The sequence below is a fragment of the Chrysochloris asiatica genome, unplaced genomic scaffold (genome assembly GCF_000296735.1).
Source record: "Chrysochloris asiatica unplaced genomic scaffold, ChrAsi1.0 scaffold00001, whole genome shotgun sequence".
NCBI classification, from domain to species: domain Eukaryota; kingdom Metazoa; phylum Chordata; class Mammalia; order Afrosoricida; family Chrysochloridae; genus Chrysochloris; species Chrysochloris asiatica.
In genome coordinates this window covers 17934500-17954875 of record NW_006408519.1, presented here as the reverse complement: position 1 = coordinate 17954875, position 20376 = coordinate 17934500, and positions in this window count along the sequence as shown.

Sequence of the window (20376 nt, the reverse complement as noted above, 5' to 3'; positions counted from 1 at the left end):
TTCTAATACTCTAGTAAAGTCTATTTGACTCTAAACCTGATGCTCTTTCTTTACATAGCAGAAACTTTTTCAGTAGCTAGTATTTTTCAGGGAGCTTGTACTTTGCAAAACAAAGTGATGAGTATGCAATTCCAACATAAACCAGCTGAGAAATATGAGACTATGAAGGTACGGGATGGTAAATGATTAATACACTTGGTTACTAATGGAAAGATTGAAAGTCTGTGTCCACCACTAGGCACCTTGGGGTAAAAAACAAAAACAAAACTCATTAAAAAATCCCATCAAAAAAGAGTACAGGACAGATAGCCTTACTGGTAAATTGTACTACACATTCTAAGAGTGCTAACAACTATTCTGTTTTAATTATTCTAGAATATAGAAAAGGATGGAAGACTTCTGAATATATGATAATGATACATTATGAAGCAAGCATAACCCTCATTCAAAAACTAGGCAAAGCCGTCAATAAAAAAAGAAAACCAATATCCTTCATGAGCATAAATGGAAAAATTCTCAACAGTATCCTAGCCAATAGAATTGAGCAATATAAAAAAAAAACGCATCATGACCAATTATGATTCATACCAATGCTTTTGACCAAATAAATAAAAAAAAAGAAAAGAGCCACATGATCATATTGCTAAATGCAAAAAAGGCATTTGACAAAATCCAACACCCATTCAGGGTATAAACAGTCAATAAAATAGGAATAAAAGTGATATTACTCAAAATAATTAAGGGTATATATACAAAACCAACTACAACAATATCATTTTTTTAAATGTTTTAGTGTAAATTAAGTGAAGGTTTACAGATTACACCATAAATTTTACATTCATCTAATCATACAGATCATTTCTTCTCAATGATTGTAATTCCCTCCATGAATCAACTATTATCCATTTTCTACCCTGTGATTCTTACTTCCATTCCACCCTCCTTCCCAACCCTTCTGAACTTTGTCCTTAGGTAAATGTTACTCTTTTGATGTTGAATAGTTGACCATTGCATGGGGAGCATATCTTACTAGTGTTGCTTCCCCCTATATATCTCCCTATTGCTTGGCTGAAAATTAACCCATGAGGGTGAGTTCAATTCCAGACCAAAGCATGGCTGAGAGTCATAGTTTTGGATTCTTCTAATCTATTTCTGACCAGTAATTCTGATACTTTTCTTTAATAATTTTGAATTTTGTTCTACATTTTTCCCCACTCTATCTAGGACTTTCTAATGTGATCCCCTTCGGAGCAGTCATTAATAGTAGGCTTACTCCTCTGGTCGTAGGGTAGTGGGGACTGATGTTCACATGTTCTATTGGTTCATTGGACAATTTAATTCTAACTGTCTTCAGTTTTCACTCTGGTATAGTGCTGTAGGATAGGCACTGGACTGCTAACTGAAAGGTCAGTGGTTCAAACCCATCAATCAGTCCTTAGAAACGCTATCCAGGGTCACTATGAGTTGTAACTGATCAATGGCACCTAACAACAACATAAAAAAACAACAGCCAACACTGTTCGCAACAGTGAGAAACTGAAATCAATTCCCTTGTAAACAGGAACAGAAAGATTCCCTTTATCACTATTCCTATTCAATATTGTGCTAGAAGTCTTAGCTAGAGCTGTATGGCAATAATGACCTAAAATATAACAATTGTGAGGATGGCTCAGGACTGGGTATGTTTCATTCTGTTGTACACAAATTGTTATGAGTCTTAACTGACTCGATGACACCTAACAACACAATGACATTTATAAATATTTATAAAAGGGAAGAAGGTAAAAGATAGTGAAAACTATAAGTCATTAAATATCTGCATTGTGATAGGCTCTAAACTAACATTACTTGCATTGTCTCATTTACATCTGATATTATTGTTGTTAAGTGTCATCAAGTCCTTCTGACTCATAGCGACCTATGTAGGGTTTCTGAAGAGCAGCTGGTGAGTTTGAACAGCTGATCTGTTGGTCCAGTGCTAATCCAACAGTGCCACACCAGCAGTGCTTATATCTAACAAAGTTGTATTACTACATGATATATTTCCCTCAGTTTATATATGACAAAACAGAAATATTAACCAAAAAAAAAAAGTGTTTTCTATATTAGATAGTGTCGCACAGAAAGGAGACTTGGCAGTATCTTAGGCTGTGTTCTCTAGAGGAACAAAGTCATTTGTGATAATGAAGGTTTTGTGTCAATAGGGCTAGGCCAGGATTCCCAGTGGTTTAGCCGTTAACATGTAGATCTCCCATGATGCGATCTAATAGAATCTAATATAACTGCATCCCTCATAATGTAATCTGATATAATTATACTCTGTGGTATAAATCCTCATTTCTATGATGTTAATGAGGTTGGATGTAATCTATTGGTTTGGTTGTATTTTGTGTCAGTCTCTTTTTGAGATATATAAGTAGAGTAGTTGTTAAGTGCCATGTAGTTGATTCTGAACCATAGCAACCTTGTATAGGGTTTCCAAGGAGCCACTGGTGAGCTTGAACCACTGACCTTGCTATTCAAATGACTTTGCAATCTGACATATTAACACGCAACATCACACCAGGGAGCTGGAAAAGAAGGTCCTATGACTACCAAGACTGAAAAGGCTGAAGTGAAAAGTGTCCTTTGGATCTAGGGTCCTTGCACTGTGAAGCTCCAAGAGCCACAGAAAAATTGATGCCAAGTCACATGGAGATCTCAAAGGAATGTTAGGCACAAAGATGCTGACAGGAGACCAGGATCTTTCTCCAGATCCAGTGCCCTGAATTTGCATTTTTTAACTCCTAACCTGGCAATTAACAACGTTTGAGAGAATTAATTTCTGTTTATTGAAGGCATCCACTTTGACATTTTTGTTATACTAACACTTGATAATTAAGACACCAGTCAATATTATATATTAGTATATTGTGCTTTAGTTAGTGGTTGTATAGTCTCAAGTCAATTCCCACTCATAGCGACTCTATAGGGTTCTGCGACTGTAAATCTTTATGGGAGTAAAAAGCTTCATATTTCTCCCTCAGAGCAGCTGGTGGTAGATTTGAACTGCTGACCTTGCAGTTGTTGTGGTTAAGTGCCGTCAAGTCGACTCCAACCCATAGTGACTCATATAGGGTTTCCAAGGAGCAGCTAGTAAGCTTGAACCACCAACCTTGCAGTTCAAACAACTTTGCAGTCTGATGCATTAGCCCACAGCACCACACCAGGATTCCGACCTTGCAGTTAGCAGCCCAAAATGTAATACATTACACTACAAGGGTTCCTTGTATCAATATATATAGAGAGATTTATTTCAAGGAAATGACTCACACAGTTATGGAGGTGGGCAATTCAAAATACCTGAATCAAGCATCAGGCTGGAGACTTTTGACTCAAACAGTTGTGGGTATTGATTAACCCAAAATCTTCAGACCAGGTAGTAGGTTTCCGACTCACATCCTAAGAAGAGAAAGTTAGAGGATGCCAACAGGAATGCAGGATTTTTGCCAGAACATATATATATATATATATATATATTATATACAGTCCACACCCCCAAGAAAAGTTCCCTCCAAACTTACTGGTTGCTCCCATGTGATTACAAAATCAAAGATGGTTTTATAATGTCTGCAAATGACTGAGATTCAGGGTCTAGCGAATTTGACATGCACCAGTAACCATCACACTTAATACTTGAATGAGAGAGAGTTTGGTGTTCAGTATTATGGTAATAAAGCATTTATTTATTACAAATATTTTGTTAGAATTTTAAGTCATTTCCAATTTAAAGAGTTTCAAACATAGCAAATTATTTAATAGACATTTGAATAGAAAAAAAAATATTCTTTTGTACTGTGTATTCATAATACCTGGGAAGATTGACAAGAACAATATGTATTTTAGGAATAAACATTTGAAGAAATCAAGATACACATCTGCTGTACATGCCAATTTCCATCATTTATGATACTCACATATTGGCAATTATGTTCTCTCCTCAGAAGCAGCAGGATGCAGTCATTGCTCTCCTAGCAATAATGTGGAGACATTGTATAGGCTCCAGAGGAGGCGTTCTGCTGATCATGGTGGTATCCTCTACCTTAATTATGCACTCTATTTGCATTATTGAGATCACAGTTGCTGCCAAGGAACTGTTATGATGTCAACGCAATTACACTGATATTATGCTGCTTCAGCATTGTTCAAGTGTAAGATCCTTGCTATGCAAAATCTGATCAAAAAGGCTATAGGATATTTATATCACCCTTATCAAAATGCTATTTGACAGGAATCAAATGTGCACACTAAGTTTGCTATAGAATTTAAATAGAACTCCATAAATTTGGTCAAAAGTTAAAGTATATGCAGGTTTTATTCTATATTGAAAAATATTTACTTTGAATCATGTGAAAATGAAAATATTCAACTATATATGACTACCAAAATGTCAATTTAACATAATTCAACCTCATAAAAGAATGACTTCTCAATGTCCTATGTTCCTAAAAATGTTATGACTAAGAGTCCATATCTGTGTTTATTGAATTTGACACTTCTCATTAAAAAGATGAAGGCAAAGCTTATGTTCTTAAGAAGACCTCAAACTTACAATTGTTGCTTGAAGTCCTTTAGCTTTATATATATCATGATATTATGCTGTCCAGATCAGACCCTTGTTCCTAGGCTAATGATCATTCAATTAATTCATGCATACATTTAGTGAGTATTTACAAAGTACACTTATATTTCAGGAACTATATTTTTCAATAGAAAAACAAACAACAAACAAAAGGACAAATAAATTCTATCAATGATAAAATTGCAAACAAGTGATCAAGACAAATATGTAAATAATTGCAAAAACAAACATATTAATAAGGTTTTTGATCATATATAGAGAAACTACAAAAGAGTCAATGGAATAGAGCTTGGTTGTTTTTTTTTTTTTTCTTTTTCTTTTTTTTTTTTTTTTTTTAAAGCTTTTATTGTGAACTGAGTGGTAGTTTACATGGGAGAACATCAGTTTCTCATCCTATCATATTTTGTTTCATTGCAATGATTACAATCACCTCCATGCATCATCATTTAATATTTGCTTCTATCAACTGTTTTTTGTAGTTTGTTTTATTTTGTTTTGATGTACACAAAAACACTCAGAAATATACAGTCATTTAAACAACCAAGGGCATTTAAGTTATGGTATTGGAGAAGAATATTGAAAGTGCCATGAGATGCCAAAAGAACTAACAGATCTGTGTTGGGAGAAGTGCAGCCAGAATGCTCCGTAAAGGCCAGGATGGACAAACTTTATCTCTCATATTTCAGACATATTGTCAGGAGGGACCAGTCACTGGAGAAGGATATCATGTTTGGTAAGGTGGAGGGTCAAAGAAAAAGAGGAAGACCCCCAGTGAGATGGATTGGCAAAGTGGCAGCATCAATGGGCTCATGAGTGGCAACAATTGTGCGGTTGGTCCAGGATTGGGCAGTGTTTTGTTCTGTTGTGATAGGGTCACTATGAGTCAGTACCAACTCAATGGCACCTAACAACAACAACAACATAGGAAACTACAATACCTCTGCAAGAAAAAAGTAATTCAATTTAAAAATGGGCACAAAGAATGAACAGACACTTCACCAAAAAAGACATTTGGGCAGCCAACAAACATGAAAAAATGTTCATGATCATTAACCATCAGAGAGATGTAAATCAAAACTACAATGATATGTCCATCTCACACCAGCAATAACAGCTTTTTATTGCATTTTATGCAGGGTGTTACCCAGTTTCCATGTATTTGACTTTATTTCCTTGGTTGGTTTCCAATTTCATAGCTTTGTGATCTGAGATATTTGTAAATTCACGGATGATTGTTTTGTGGCCTAACAATGGTCTATTCTAGAGAATGTTCAATGTGCACTGGATAAGAATGTGTATTGTGCTGTTATTGGGTTGAATGCTCTGTACACATCTATGCGTTCAAGTTGGTGATAGTGTTGTTTAGTTCTGTGTCTTTGTCAAATTTCCTTCTGGTTCTATCCTTTTTTGAAAGTGGTGCATTAAAATCTCCCATTATTATTGTAGATTTGTCTATTTCTTTCTTCAATTCTATAGAGTTGCTTTATATATTTTAGGACTCTTTCATTGGGAGCATAGGTATTTATTATAGTTATGTCATCTTGTTCAATTGAGCTTTAATCATGAAATAATGTCCTTCTTTATCTCTTATGTTGGTCTTGCCTTAAAGTTTATTTAATCAGAGATTAATATTGCTACTCCTGCTCAATTTTTATTGCAATTAGCTTGTTATATTTTTTCCCCATACTTTAACTTTTTTAATCTGTTTTTGTCTTTGTATGTAAGGTGTATCTCTTACAAACAGCATATTGAAGGATCTTGTTTTCTTATCCATTCTGCCACTCTCTGTCTCTTAACTGGTGCATTTCATGTATTGACATTCAGTATAATTATTGAAAGGTATGAATTATTTGCTGTCATTATATTCGTTTGTTTTTTGGTGCTACTTGTTTCTTTGTTTTTCATACCTTCCCCTGCTAAGTTCATGTTGTTTGTGCTCTTTAATTTTTCTATGTTCTTGGATTTTCATTTTCTTGATATATTGTGAAGTATTCATTTTCTTTGAGGTTACCCTATAGTCTATTAACATTGTACTCCATTTAAAACAGTCCATTTTATCCTGCAAACTTCCAGGCCTCCTCATCACCTGAATTTCTGTTCCTATATTTTCTCCTTCTTTCACATTATAATTATTTTTATCATTGACTAACCTCCCAGATACTCTGAATTCATTCTTGTAGTTTTGTTCTGTTCTGGAGTCTTCCATCTGTGGATTGAGTTCTGGGTGATACTGCCACATTTGTCAATCTCTGGTCTGTTTTTGTTGGTTCTTAATCCAAAGAACTCCCATTATGGTGTCATGAAGCAGGGTTAGCTTTGACAAAGGCTCTTATCTTCTATTTATCCTGGAATTCTTTGATTGCACTGTCGTATTTGATTGACATCTTTGTTGCACATCTTTGTTGCATTGATGATTCTTGGTTGGCAGTTTTTTTTGTTTCAGGGTTTTATACATGTCTCCACATTGCCTTCTTGTCTGCATGGTTTCTGCTGAAAGACCAGAGTTTAATCTTATTTGCTTGCCTTTTTAAGTAACACTTCTCATTTCCCTAGCTCCTGTGAGGATTCTTTGCTTGCCTTTGATTTTGGAGAGGTTTAATATGTTGTCTTGGTGATTTTCTTTTGGTATCCTTCCTTCCTGGGGTTCAGTCATCTTTCAGGATGTTAGGGAAATTTTCTTATGGAAGCTCTTCAACTATTTCCTCTGTGGTCTTCTCTGATCCTTCCTGTTCCAGAACTCCAATTACCCTTTTCTTATTCCTCTTCATATTGTCTCACATAAATCTGACTTTACAGATTTTTTTTTTTTTCTTTTTTCTTCTTGCTTTTCTATCTTAACAGTCTTGAGAGATTTTTCTCCAAGCTTGCTGGTTCTAGCTTCCATCTCTTCAATTCTACTCCTTTGCCCAACTTTTTGATATTTTATTATTAATCATTTGGACCTCTTTTTGCAGGCTTTGAATAGTTTCCTGCGCTATTTCTATCTTACTTGATTGTTCCTGTAGCACTTTCCTGGCTTCTTCCATACTTTTCTCAACCACATTCTGGAGCATTTGGATGCACCTCAATATCATTCACCTAAATTTCTTCTTGGGCAATTCCAAGGCATGCCATCCTTCCAATTGTAAGTCTAGCTCTACCTTCAGCTCATTTGTTTCAGCTACTCTATCTTGTTTATGTACATAAGCTGAGATTTTCTGTTGCTCTCTGGACATTTTCAATAATTAGATGTATTTTCAATAATTAGATGAATAGATGTTGGTGTATAATAAGCTTTCTGATTGCCTCCTGGTTGATTTGATCAGGAAATAGGCTTCCCTTTTCACTTGTCTTATTACTTGACTCAGAGTAATTTTAACAAGCGTTGGCTATCTATCTGGTGTATAGCAGCAGGTATTGTCTGTTGCCTGGATGTTAGAATTTTATAGGGCATGATTGTAGCTTTTTTATATGACCACAATTGCTGTCTCTTCTTGAATAACATAGGGAGAGAAAGAGTCCCTCAAGTTAAAAAGGGGACCAAAAAGGAAACAAAACAACTGATTGGACACTAACGTCACCAAAATCCAAACAATAAAACCCTGTAGCATAATATTAATAAGACTTTATTACCTTTTTTTTTTTTTTTTTTGGCTTTTTGCCTTCAAGGCTGCCTGAGAAATTTTAAGATGTTACCATTGATCCTTATGACATAATTCAAGACTTAATTTCCAGCCTCTTTCCTTTTTTGTTTGTCTCTGTCACCTCTCCTCAATTCCATCCAGGTGTTTCTCCTACTGAGAAACAGTCCAGGGCTGGTCAGAGCCATTTTGGAAGATTCTCCTGTTTTAAACTGTTCCTGTTGACTTCTCCCGCTTCTTTCCTTCTGGGCTCAGTAGTTTTTGCTGAGCAGATCCATGTATATGCATAGTAGAACACTCTGAGGGGGCGGTGTCCATTCACTCAGGCACCCCCTCTAGTCACCAGAATGGAGGTACACAGACATAGACAGATGGATAAACAGGAAAAAAATGTTCACACCTCTATCTCTGATGATGATTGGCCCTGTGTAGGAGCACTCCCTTGATTCTATATCTGCTCCATCTCACTCCAGATGGTGCTCCAGGACCCACTAGTAGCTGCAGATCAGAAAACACCACCTTTCTCATGTCTGCTACAAAGCCCAGTAGCAGTAAGCCTTCAATCTTTCTGAATATTCTTTTATATGTAGTTCAGAGTTCCAGACCATCCTCTGAACCTGTTTCATCCAGTTTTCTGTATTATTACTGGCAGAGGTCAGCACAGCACCTCTCCCTAGTTTATCAAGCCTTACCATGATGCAGTTTTAATGACTCTTGAAGGTTGATTAGAAATTGGTCAGGCTACAGAGGGAGATGATGTTTTAGGAGAGAAACACACACATAAAAGAAGGAGGCATTCGAAAAGCAGTGAACTAGATAGAAAATGGGCTAACCATTAATGTAGAAATAGCTACCCATACTGGAAATCTGAAGATGAAGTAAAAGGATATATGAGAATTGAGGGTGAAAAACTCAGGTGGAAATTTACAATCATGGACCATGTATGTAAATTCAAAGTTTTGCTGTAGTCCATGGGATCCATGAGAACTTTGTAAACCTGAACATATTCTGATTATTATGTTTTACTCAGATCATGAATGCAGCAAACAAATGTGAATTAGCTGCATAGAGTAGTTATGAGCTGCTTATTCCTTCTATTAATTGAGGACTAGAAAAGCTTAATGTAGAAGTGTTATGGCAGTACTTCTGGAGTGTACAAGGGGCACAAGTTGATACTGAAGTCTCAGATAATAAGAAATCAGGAAGCAGAATAATTGAAGACAATTGTAGTATCTCAGCTGTCAGCAGCACAAAAGAAAGTGATTCTCAACAGCACTCAAGCCTCACATGCTGGAGTCTGCCAAAATCTCACATCTGATCAGCAGAAGTCAGGGTACAATACCAGTGTAGGATCAAAAATCACTTATGCTTATCTTTCACCTTCATTCTTGGAAATATCAAGATGCACATGGATAATCTTTCCAGCTTTGCTATGCTCACATTTCCATGTCCTTACCTCCAATCATCTTTTACCTCTACTCATGATAAATGTTTTGTGTCAACTTGACTGGGCCAGGATTCTCAGTGGTGTGGAAGTTAAGATGTAGTAATTCCACATAATGAGACCTGCAATGAGCAGCCAATCAATTGAAAGGAAGTTTCCTTCAAGGTGTGGCCTGCTTCCAACATATTAGACACTCAGAAAGTTTGCTGGTTTTCTGTTGGGTCTGGATTCTGCATATGGTTCATCATTCAATCTCTGGTTCTTTGGATTTGAGCCAGTGGCCTGCTCTATTTTCCAGTGATCCTGGGAATCATCAGCAGTCAGCCATCTTACTTGTCCTATCTACTTACCTGCATCAGCCCTGCAGCTACTTGAGTCAGAAGACTCAAGGCTAGCATTAAACCAGTGTAGACACCATTAAAAACTGTTTTCTAGTCTCCTAACAATGAAAATATCTTATACATACCTTGATGATTCGTAAAGCGTAGATTAAAGATATCCTGTGCAAGTCAGAAAGGACCATGGGAAACTGAAAATAAATCGCTTGGACCTGTGTATTCTTTCTCCTATTATTCTGCTTGCTTTGACTTTAATAAAATATTAAATGTACATTCTCTGAAGTCTTGTGAATCCCTTCAAATATCTGATCATGTATAAGTAATGCAGTTAATAATGCAAAATATAACTTAATTAATATACCCACTTTAATATACTTGGCAGCTCTTATTTCTAAACTATCTTTTATATATGTATGTAAATTTGTTTGCCTTTTTTTTTTTAACTTCTTAAAGTGGATTGAGTGAAGGTTTAAAGAGATCACTAATTTTACCTTCAGCAAATCATATATTTTACTTTGCATCATTACAATGATTGCAATGCACTCCCCTCCATGTGCCATCAGTCATCAGTTATTGCTGTTGTTAAGTGCCATAGAGTCAATTCTGACCCATAGCAACCCTGTATAGGGTTTCCAAGGGGCAACTGGGAGCTTGAACCACTGACCTTGCTGTTCAAACCAACTTTGCAGTCCAGTACGGTAACCCACAATGCCACACCAGGACTTACCTTTATATTTCCTTTAACTCTTTCATTCCATCCTTTGTTTCCTGCTATCTTGATCTTTCCTATGTTGTATAATGTCTACCCCATCACCCAAGTTAACATATGTTTACAGCCTAGAGCGTAAATAATGATCTCCTCCCCTTTCACCCCTCTCCTCCACCCCTGTAACCATCATAGAATATTTCATTTAGCAAGAAAATCTTTTTGAACCTTTTTACAACAGTGGTCTCATGTAATATGTTTCCTTTTGTGATTGACTAATTTCACTCAACATAATGTCCTCCAGAAACATCCATGTCATGAAGTGTTTTGCAAATTTGTCTTTATTCTTCAATGTTGTGTAATATCCCATTGTGTGTATATGCCAAAGTTTGTTTAACCAACTTTATGTTGATGGACATTGAGCTTCTTTCCATCTTTTTGCTATTGTGAATAGTACTGCAATGAACACAGGTGCTGTGGAGCTGAAAGATAAGTTCTATACCTCAAGGTTGGTTTGAACCACAAGGTTTGCTGTTCAAACGTATCACCTACTCCTTAGAAATCCCTCATAGGGTCACTATGAGTCAGAACCGACTCAAAGGCACTTAATAACAACACCAACAATATTCATGTATCTAGTCTTGTCTCACGTCTTATTTACTGAAGATTTATACCAACTAGAGGGATTTATGGGTTATCCTGTATTTCTATTTCAAACTTTTTCAGTAAGCTTCATAACCTTTGCCACAGTGGTTGCACCATTTACAGTTCAAACAACTGTGTAGGCAGGTCCCAGCATCTCCACACCGTCAACAACATTGATTGTTTTCTGTTTTTTTGATCTTTGTTGTTAATGTTGGAATAAAATGATATCTCATTGTTGTTTTCATTTGCATTTCTGTGGTGTAGTAGGATAAGCATTAGACTGCAAAGCCCTATACAGTATCACTATGTGTCGTAACCAACTTGATGGCACTTAACAGCAACAACAAAGGCTAATGATTATGAACATTTCTTCCTATAATTATTGGTTGCCTGAATGTCTTCCTTGATGAAGTGTAATTTCATGTTCTCTGCCCATTTTTTGATTAAATTATTGTTCATCTTTTTGTTGAGGTGTTGAAGTATTCTATAAATTTTGGAGAGTATTCCTTTGTCTGATATGTAATTTTCAAACATGTTTTTACTAGTCTGTGCATTCTCCTTTTACTCTTTTAGGGAAATCCTTTGATGTATAATGTTTAAGAGGTCCCAGCCATCAATTTTGTCTTTTGTTTGTGTGCTTTTCAATTATGTTTGATAGTGTATTTATGTCATGTATCAGAGCCCCTAAATTTGTCCCTGTTTTTTCATTGATGATCTTTAGAGTTTACATTTAGTTATTTATCCACATTGAGTTCATTTTTGTATATAGTGTGATATATGGACCTTGTTCATTTTTCTGAAAATAGATTTCCAGTTTTGCCACCAATGTTTAATATATTTTGGCCCTTTGTTAAAGACCAACAGACCATAGGTGGATGGATTTTTACTACTGTGGCTGTGTAGGTTTTGAGATCAGTGAGAGGCTTCCTGCTTGTTTCTTTTTTCTTTTTCTTTTTTAAATAATGCTTTGCTTATCTGCAGCCACTTTCCTTTCCATATAAAGTTAATGCTTAGTTTTTCCATCCCATCTCTTTAACAAATGGTGATATAATCTGTATTGTGATTGAATTAAATCTATAGATTGCTTTGGGTATCATTGATATTTTCACAATGTTAATTCTTCCTGTCCATGATCATGGTATATTCTTCCACTTTTATAGATCTCTTTTGGTTTCTTATATAGTGTTTTATACTTTTCTTTGTAGTTTTTCCCTTATATTTTCTTTCTCTAGTCAGATTTATTTCAAAATATTTCATTTTTTGAATGGCTATTACAAATGGTTTTGTTTTCTTGATTTTCTTTTAAATGTTCTCCTTATATAAAGGAATCCAACTAAATTATGTAAAGGAACCCAACTTATTTTTGTATGTTCATCTTGTACTCTTGCCACTTTGCTGAATCTGTTGATGAGTTCCAATAATTTTCTTGTGGAGTCTTTTGGATTTTCTAAGTACAAATATCATACTGTCTGCAAATAAAGATAGTTTTACTTATTCTTTGCTAGTTTGAATGACTTTTAATGTCCCCTTCTTTCTTTATAGCTCTTGCTTAGACTTCTAACACAATACTGAATGGGAGTGGTGGTAAAGCACATCCTTGTGTGGTTCCTGTTCACAAGGAAAATTGTTACTCTTTCTTATTATTAAGAGTTAAGTTCATTGTTGGTTTTGTATATATGTCCTTAATTATGTTGAAGAATTTCCTTCTATTCTTTTTTCAAGTGTTTTTATTAGGAATGAGTGTTGGATTTTGTCAAATGTCTTTTCTGACCATGTGATTTTTTTTTTTCATTTTTTTTTGTTTAATTCTATTTTAAATTTAGGTGGAGGATTACAATTATTATTTTTCTAATGTTTGTACAAACCCTACATGCCTGGTGTGAATCTCACGTAGTCATGATGTATTATTTTTTTATGTATTGTTGGATTCTATTGTCTAGGGTTTGGGTGAGAATTTTTGTATCTATGTTCATAAAAAAGACACTTCATTATCTTTCTTAGTAATGTCTGCCTGATTTGGGAATCAAAGTTATGCTTGCTTTATAAAATGAATTTGGGCGTTTTCCATTTTTCTTTATTATGGAGTACTTTTAGTAGAATTGGTGTAAGATAAATACCTTTTATTGACTTTCCCAATTCTAATAGAATGTCATCCATTGTATCTGTAATATCTTGATTGCAAAGAGCATGCCCTGAGCCTTCATATTATTGAATACTTATGTTTGAAAATAATCACATCTTATTATACTGGTTATTTACCAATAAAAATATTTCTTTGTTTTGGTTCACATTTTAGCATTGTACTAATTTTATCTTAGTTGAGTTCCTTAAATAGATGAATCTTAAGTTCAACTTCCTGAAAAGCCAACCCAGAAAGAGACATTTATATAGAAGTGGTGTTGTTGTCCTTTCTGGTGTTTATATGCAAAGAATAACTGGTAGTGAAAAGAGAATATAATACCAAAATAATCAGTCTAAGTAAGGATGCAATACGAGGAAATGTTACAGGGAAGGTATCTGTGACTCAATCATATAGGCATTTTCTAGGTCATATGTTGGAATTTTTCCAGTCAAGAACATGGGGGCTGGAGTATTCATTTCCCTCATCTTTAAGGCTGTGATAGAAGATGCAATTTTCTAGTCAGTGTACAAAACACAATGAAGCCATGGTGGCACTGTGGGTTAGGTGCTGGCCTGCTAACTACAAGAACAGTGTTTCAAAACCACCAGCTGCTCCACAACAGAAATATGAGGCTGTCTGCTCCCACCAAGACTACTGTCTTAGAAACACAACATGAGGTCTCTGTAAGTTAGAATTAACTCAGTGAGAGTGGGTCTGATATTTGGCTGTGTGCAAAATGCACACACAAGTGTATTCTATCAAGTACAGAACAGATATCCAACATAGAAACTCAGGGCCAAACTCTTAAAAGTGAAAGTACATCTATGACAAGGGAACACTAGATGACATGAGTGGGGCAATGAAAGCATCAACTACAAAGGTTTTGTTAACAGAAGATGGAAAGAGCAATTTTTTTCTAATTGACAAACTAAATTCAAAGTCTACCAAGAAGTCATAGTTTGACATGAATACAGAAATAAACACTTGTAAAGTGAAGTAGGATTTAGATAAACATGGTCTCACTATACATGACAAATTTGTTCAATGTAATGATAAGCCATCATCATGAGAAAATATGTACTTTAATAAATAGAGTTGACAACAATGAAAACCCTATAGAACAAAGCTAAACTTGATCCCAAATACCCCATGATATTTACTGTGAGCCTGTTGTTGTTTTTGTTATGTGCTGTCAAGTCGGTTCTTACTCACAGAGAAGTTATGAACAATAGAATGAAACACTGCCCAGTCCTGTGCCAACCTCACAATCATTGTTGCACTTAAGCCCATTGCTGCTGCCACTGTGCCAACCCATCTAATCTGGGTCGCCCTCTATTTCACTGACCCAACATGATGTCCTTCTCCAGGGACTATCCTATCTCCTGATAATATGTATGAAGTAAGAGAGATGCAGTCAGACCATCTTGGCTTCTAAGGATCATTCTGGCTGTACTTCTTCCAGCACATATTTATTTGTTTGATCTTCTGGCAGTATATGGTAATGTTAATATTCTTCTCCAACAAAATAACTCAAATGTATCAATTCTGCTATGGTCTTCCTTAATCATTGTCCAAATTTCACATGCATATGAGACTGTTGAAAATATCATGGCTTGTATCAGGCTCACCTTTATCCTCAAACTGTTCTCTTTGCTCGTGAACAATTTAAAGAGGTCTGGAGCTGCAGTTTTGCCTAATGCAATATGTCATTTGATTTCTTGACTGCTACTTCCATGAGTGTTCACAGTGGATCTAAGCAAAAGGAAGTCTTTGACAACTTCAGTCTTTCTCCATTCATCATAATGTAATATAGTGGTTCAAAGGTGAAGATAATTGTTTTCTTTACATTGAGGTGCAACCCATATTAAAAGCTGTAGTTTTAATCTTTATCAGTAAGTATTTTAAGTTCTTTACTTTCACCAAGAAAGTTTGTATCATCTTCATATTTCAGGTTGTTAATGAGTCTTCATCCAATCCTGATGCCACATTTTATTTCATATAATCCAGCTTTTCTGTTTATTTGCTCAGCATACAGGTTGAATAAGTATGATGAATGAATATAGTCCTGACACACACCTTTCTTGATTTTAAACCATTCAGTGTCATCTTGTTCTGTTCCAATGACTGCCTCTTAGTCTATGTGCAGGTTTCTCATGAGCACCATTAAGTGCTCATTCTCTGCAATGCTGTCCATAGCTTGTCATAAGTTGAAAGCTTTGCATAGTGAACAAAGCACAGGTGAACATCTTTCTGGTGTTCTCTGCTTTCAGCCAAGATCCATCTAATGTCACTAATGATATCCTTCGTTTCACATCCTCATCTAAAAGCTTGAACCTCTTTCAGTTCTCTTTAATGTACTGTTGCAGACATTTTAAGAAAATTATCTTTAGCAAAATTTTACTTGCGTGTGATATTAATGATATCATCTAAATGATTCCTGCATTCATTTGCGTTCCCTCTCTTTGGAATGGGCATGCATATGCATATCTTCTAATCATATGGTCAAATAACTGTCTTCCAAATATTTTGGCAGAAATGTGTGAATATCCCCAGTGTTGCACCATTTTTTTGAAAGATTTCATTCATATTCCTCAATCCCAGGGGACTTGTTCTTTGCCAGTACCTTCAGTGTACCTTTTAATTTTTCCTTCAGTACCACTGGATCTTGATCATATGCTACCTCTTGAAATGGGTAAATACTGACCATTTATTTTTGGTAGTGTGATTCTCTGTATTCTTTTCACCTTTTTTTATGCTTTCTGCATCATTCAATATTTTGCTTAAATAATTCTTCAGTATTGCAAGTCAAGCTTTGCTGAACCTGGGAATCATTAGGAGGTGACCATTTTAACTGCCCAACCTGCATGTCTGCTTTCTAACCTGTTTCATCAGCCCTGTAACTATGTGAGTCAGAAGCTTCCAACCTGACATCTGAGCAGTGGACTTGGGACTTGCCCACCTCTCCAGCTGTGTGGGTTGTTTCCTTGCTATAAACCTCTCTGATTCATAGATAAGCTCCACTGATTTTACTTCTGTAGATAACCCACCCTATGAAAGTAGATAATTTAATAGTATGTGATAAATACCAATTTCAGGAAAAGAGAATTGGAGTAGGATGATTCTGTAAATGTTATGGCAGAGAAGTAAATAGAGCTTTTATTTTTGTTAAGAAGTGATGATATGACAGTGGTGGTGGTGGTTGTGGCAACTGTGTACCCTAAAGTTGGTTCTAAGTCATAACAACCCTGCATAGTGTCTTCAAGACTTTTAATCTTTGCAGGGGCAGAAAGTCTCATCTTTCTCCATGGATACTGGAGTAGTCTCTAAAAAGAGAGAAAACATTGGTGTATTTTTTTTAGTGATAGCAGCCACCTGAGGCATTGTTAAGAGGAAATTTTAGGGTAAAGTTGGCAGTCTAGACAAAATAGATGATCTTATTTTTACCTTACCAAAAAAAAAAATCTGCAAGAACAATTCTTATAACTTTTTATTCTCAGAATAAAAGAAATGTTCTTGTAGATTTTTATTTTTTTGTAAGGTAAGAATAAGATCATCTATATTGTCTGAGCTCTAGCCCTCTGTGGCTATATCCCTGTCCATGGGCTCAGGTGTCCCCAGGTCTCACCTCTGTCTAGTCTACTTTCACATTACATTTGTAATACCATAAAATATAGCCAGGATAATTCCTTCATGAAGCATTGAGTAATTAGTATAGAGAAAAAAATGTTCATCTAATAGTCCTCATTGCTATCATTCCTTTCCAGTCAATCAATGTAATGTTATCTGATCATGAAGTCTGTATCCAGAACAAAAGAAACTGAAAATTATGATTCTACCAGAAAGAAGCTTATAGTCTTGGTGATGATACATAAGATCTGCCTCAGCAGTTCTAGAGGAGGAATTTGCCATTGTGAGCAACAGTGATTCAGGAAGTCTAGTGAAATAATTGAAATTTAGGATGTGAATTGAATGTGCATATAGGAAAAGAGTTCATTAGAACACTTATTAGAGTTGAGAATGAGTGAAGTATACTTTGGAAACAATTTATTAGTTTTAACAAATAAGAAGTGAAATATGGTGAGGTATGGTGGGTGAAGAAGGTAATTTCAGGAGAAATTTTGGAATGTCTTAAATCATGCTGGGTTTTATACTTTAATGTCAATGATTATATAATAATTCTGGCAATTTGCTTTGAATATCACCTCACTTTCAAAACATTTATAAAGTGGAGCTTACTTACTCAACTTTATCCACCTTCTTTAAAAAAATCTGTATTTGTCAGGGTTTGTTCTTTTAAATGTTCCATTCTTTCCTCTACGTTCCCAATTTTAGGCTTTTCCAAATTAGCAAAAACTTTTCTCCATTTATGCAGCAGAAGTTGCTCTTCCTCCACATAGAATTTACTTATTTGATCTCATTCCTACTTGACCTGAGCATATAAGCCCCAAACCCCTTTAATTCACATACACATTTCCCTATATCTGGTTAATAAAATGTTTTTATTTATTCATATACATCTGCCACCTTGACTAAGACATTAAGCTCTTCAACTGACTGATCTATGGTGCCATATGCCTTTTACTGTCTAATTATAATTAAAACAAAGTAAGGAGGTTACTTTGTATTAATGATATGCTGATCTCAGAATAAGTGTACAATTATAGGTTCAGCATAAAATGGCTAAGTTGTATTGCAACTCTGAAGACAAAAGTTTGTACTCCTATTTCTTGGTCTTGTCCACACACCCTCTTCAATGATCAATAATTCTTCACACCTCTACGCCACCACCACCTACAAACCCACTACTCACAATACAATTCTTATTATATTTTACATTTTTCAAAAAGTGAATCCATTCTAAATATATTTTGCTTGATTTAACTGTGATATTAAGTATCTTTCCATTGGGATCAAATATTGCTACTATATAATAGCAACAGAAAATAGTCCAGAAATAATTCATCTATATTAAGAAAGAAATGAAGCAAAGCTTCAGTTCATGAAAAATTTTATAGGCAAATATATGCTTAGGAGGAGCCATGGGTGTTTGAATATCATAAAATATAACTAGAATCTATTTGATGTTAAAATTTATTCTATATCACAAGCTTAGATATCCCATCATTCACAATACTGAATACTTGCACAAAGTTGTTGCACATGAAGGCATTTAAAGGAGAATCACATTCTTCAAATGCTTTTGGAGCATTCCCAATCCAACACACTTCCCACTTTAGTGATGTACTATCTAATGAAACTAAGTGTACATCCATTGTAACTTTAATTAGAATGCAGATGTATGACTATGCATCTGAAAAACAGTAGGAGTCTAGATAAAATAAACTATCAACTCCAGCAGTGAAAAATAATGAAGAAGTAAAAAAATATATAAATCTTATGGATAACAAGAAAATGACCCAAAAATGCACAGGGTGAAAGAAGGGACAAAAGAAAATAAAGTGATTAATACAAAACCCAATATATGTTAATTACAATAGACAAATTTGGCGAGTAAATTAAGCACTACTGATATTGAACAGTAAAAATAAAATGTTGTATAATAGAATCTAATTAAAGAATTTGATTTGTTTAGATAAAAAAATATTAAAGTTAAGACATTTTTAAACCGCCTTGATGATGCGGTGATATCATGCCTGACCACAACAGGACAGAATTTACTGATCTCTTTTGGAAAGATGGAAAAGATATCTTTCGGAGTTACAGATCAGTTTCAGATCACTGTATCCTTATTATTTTCTAGTAGTAAAAACAGGGTATAAAATCTGGCTAATACATGTTCAGTAATATAATTCTAAGCATACAACAAGAAAGATAGGTATTGTAAGTACAAATTTAATAAAATGGTCTGTTTTCTTCAGATAGTTTTCTACATCAGCATATCGCATTCACATACCCTTAGATACCAAACAAGAAACACCAATCCCACTGCCATCTAACAGATTCCGACTCACAGGACAAAGTAGAACTGTCTCATAGGGTTTCAAGGCTGTCATCTTTACAGAAGCAGACTTCCACATCTTTTTCCTGTGGACTTGCTGGTGGCTCAAACTGCAGACCTCACGGTGTTCTTTAACCACTGCACCAGTAGTGCTTCTGTACCCTCATATGTTGTTGTTGTTAAGTGCTGTTGAGTTGGTTCCGACTCATAGTGACCCTGTATAGGGTTTCTGAGGAACATTTGGTGAACTTGAACTGACAATCTTGCAGTTAAAATGGCTTTGAATTCTGGCGCATTAAACCCACAGCCCCACACCAGGACTTGACCCTTGTATAGGTGTGCATTTAAATAAAAAAACACTAAGAAATAAGATGTCTTACTGAGAAATAAGCCCAAATACTTCTAACTGTTGTTGTTAAGTGCCATTGAGTAGGTTCAAATAATTCTAACTACAACCTTCAAAAAGTCATGAAAGCATATTATTCACAATTAGAAATCAACATTATTAGTACTCAGTTTTATCAGATATTCATGCAGATATATTCCCCTTCAGACATGAAACATTTCTATATGGATATGTTTTTATTTTACCCAAATTTATTTATTTTCACTAAGCTATATGACTCAGGCTATGAACCACAAGTTCAGCAGTTCGAAACTACCAGCTGTTCCACAGGAGAAAGATGAGGCTTTCTGCTTCCGTAAAGATTTACAGCCTTGGAAACCCTGTACAAACCCTGTATAGGGTCACGGTGAGTTGGAACCGACTCCACTGCACATAACAACAACATTTTCATATTACTTCAGATTTGATCAGTACTTTTCCAAGAATTAAAAAAAAAAAAACAAAACAGTTTTGTTTTTCACAATAGTCTGTATATTGTGAAAGATTCATGTTTCATTTAATGATATTTAAAATAA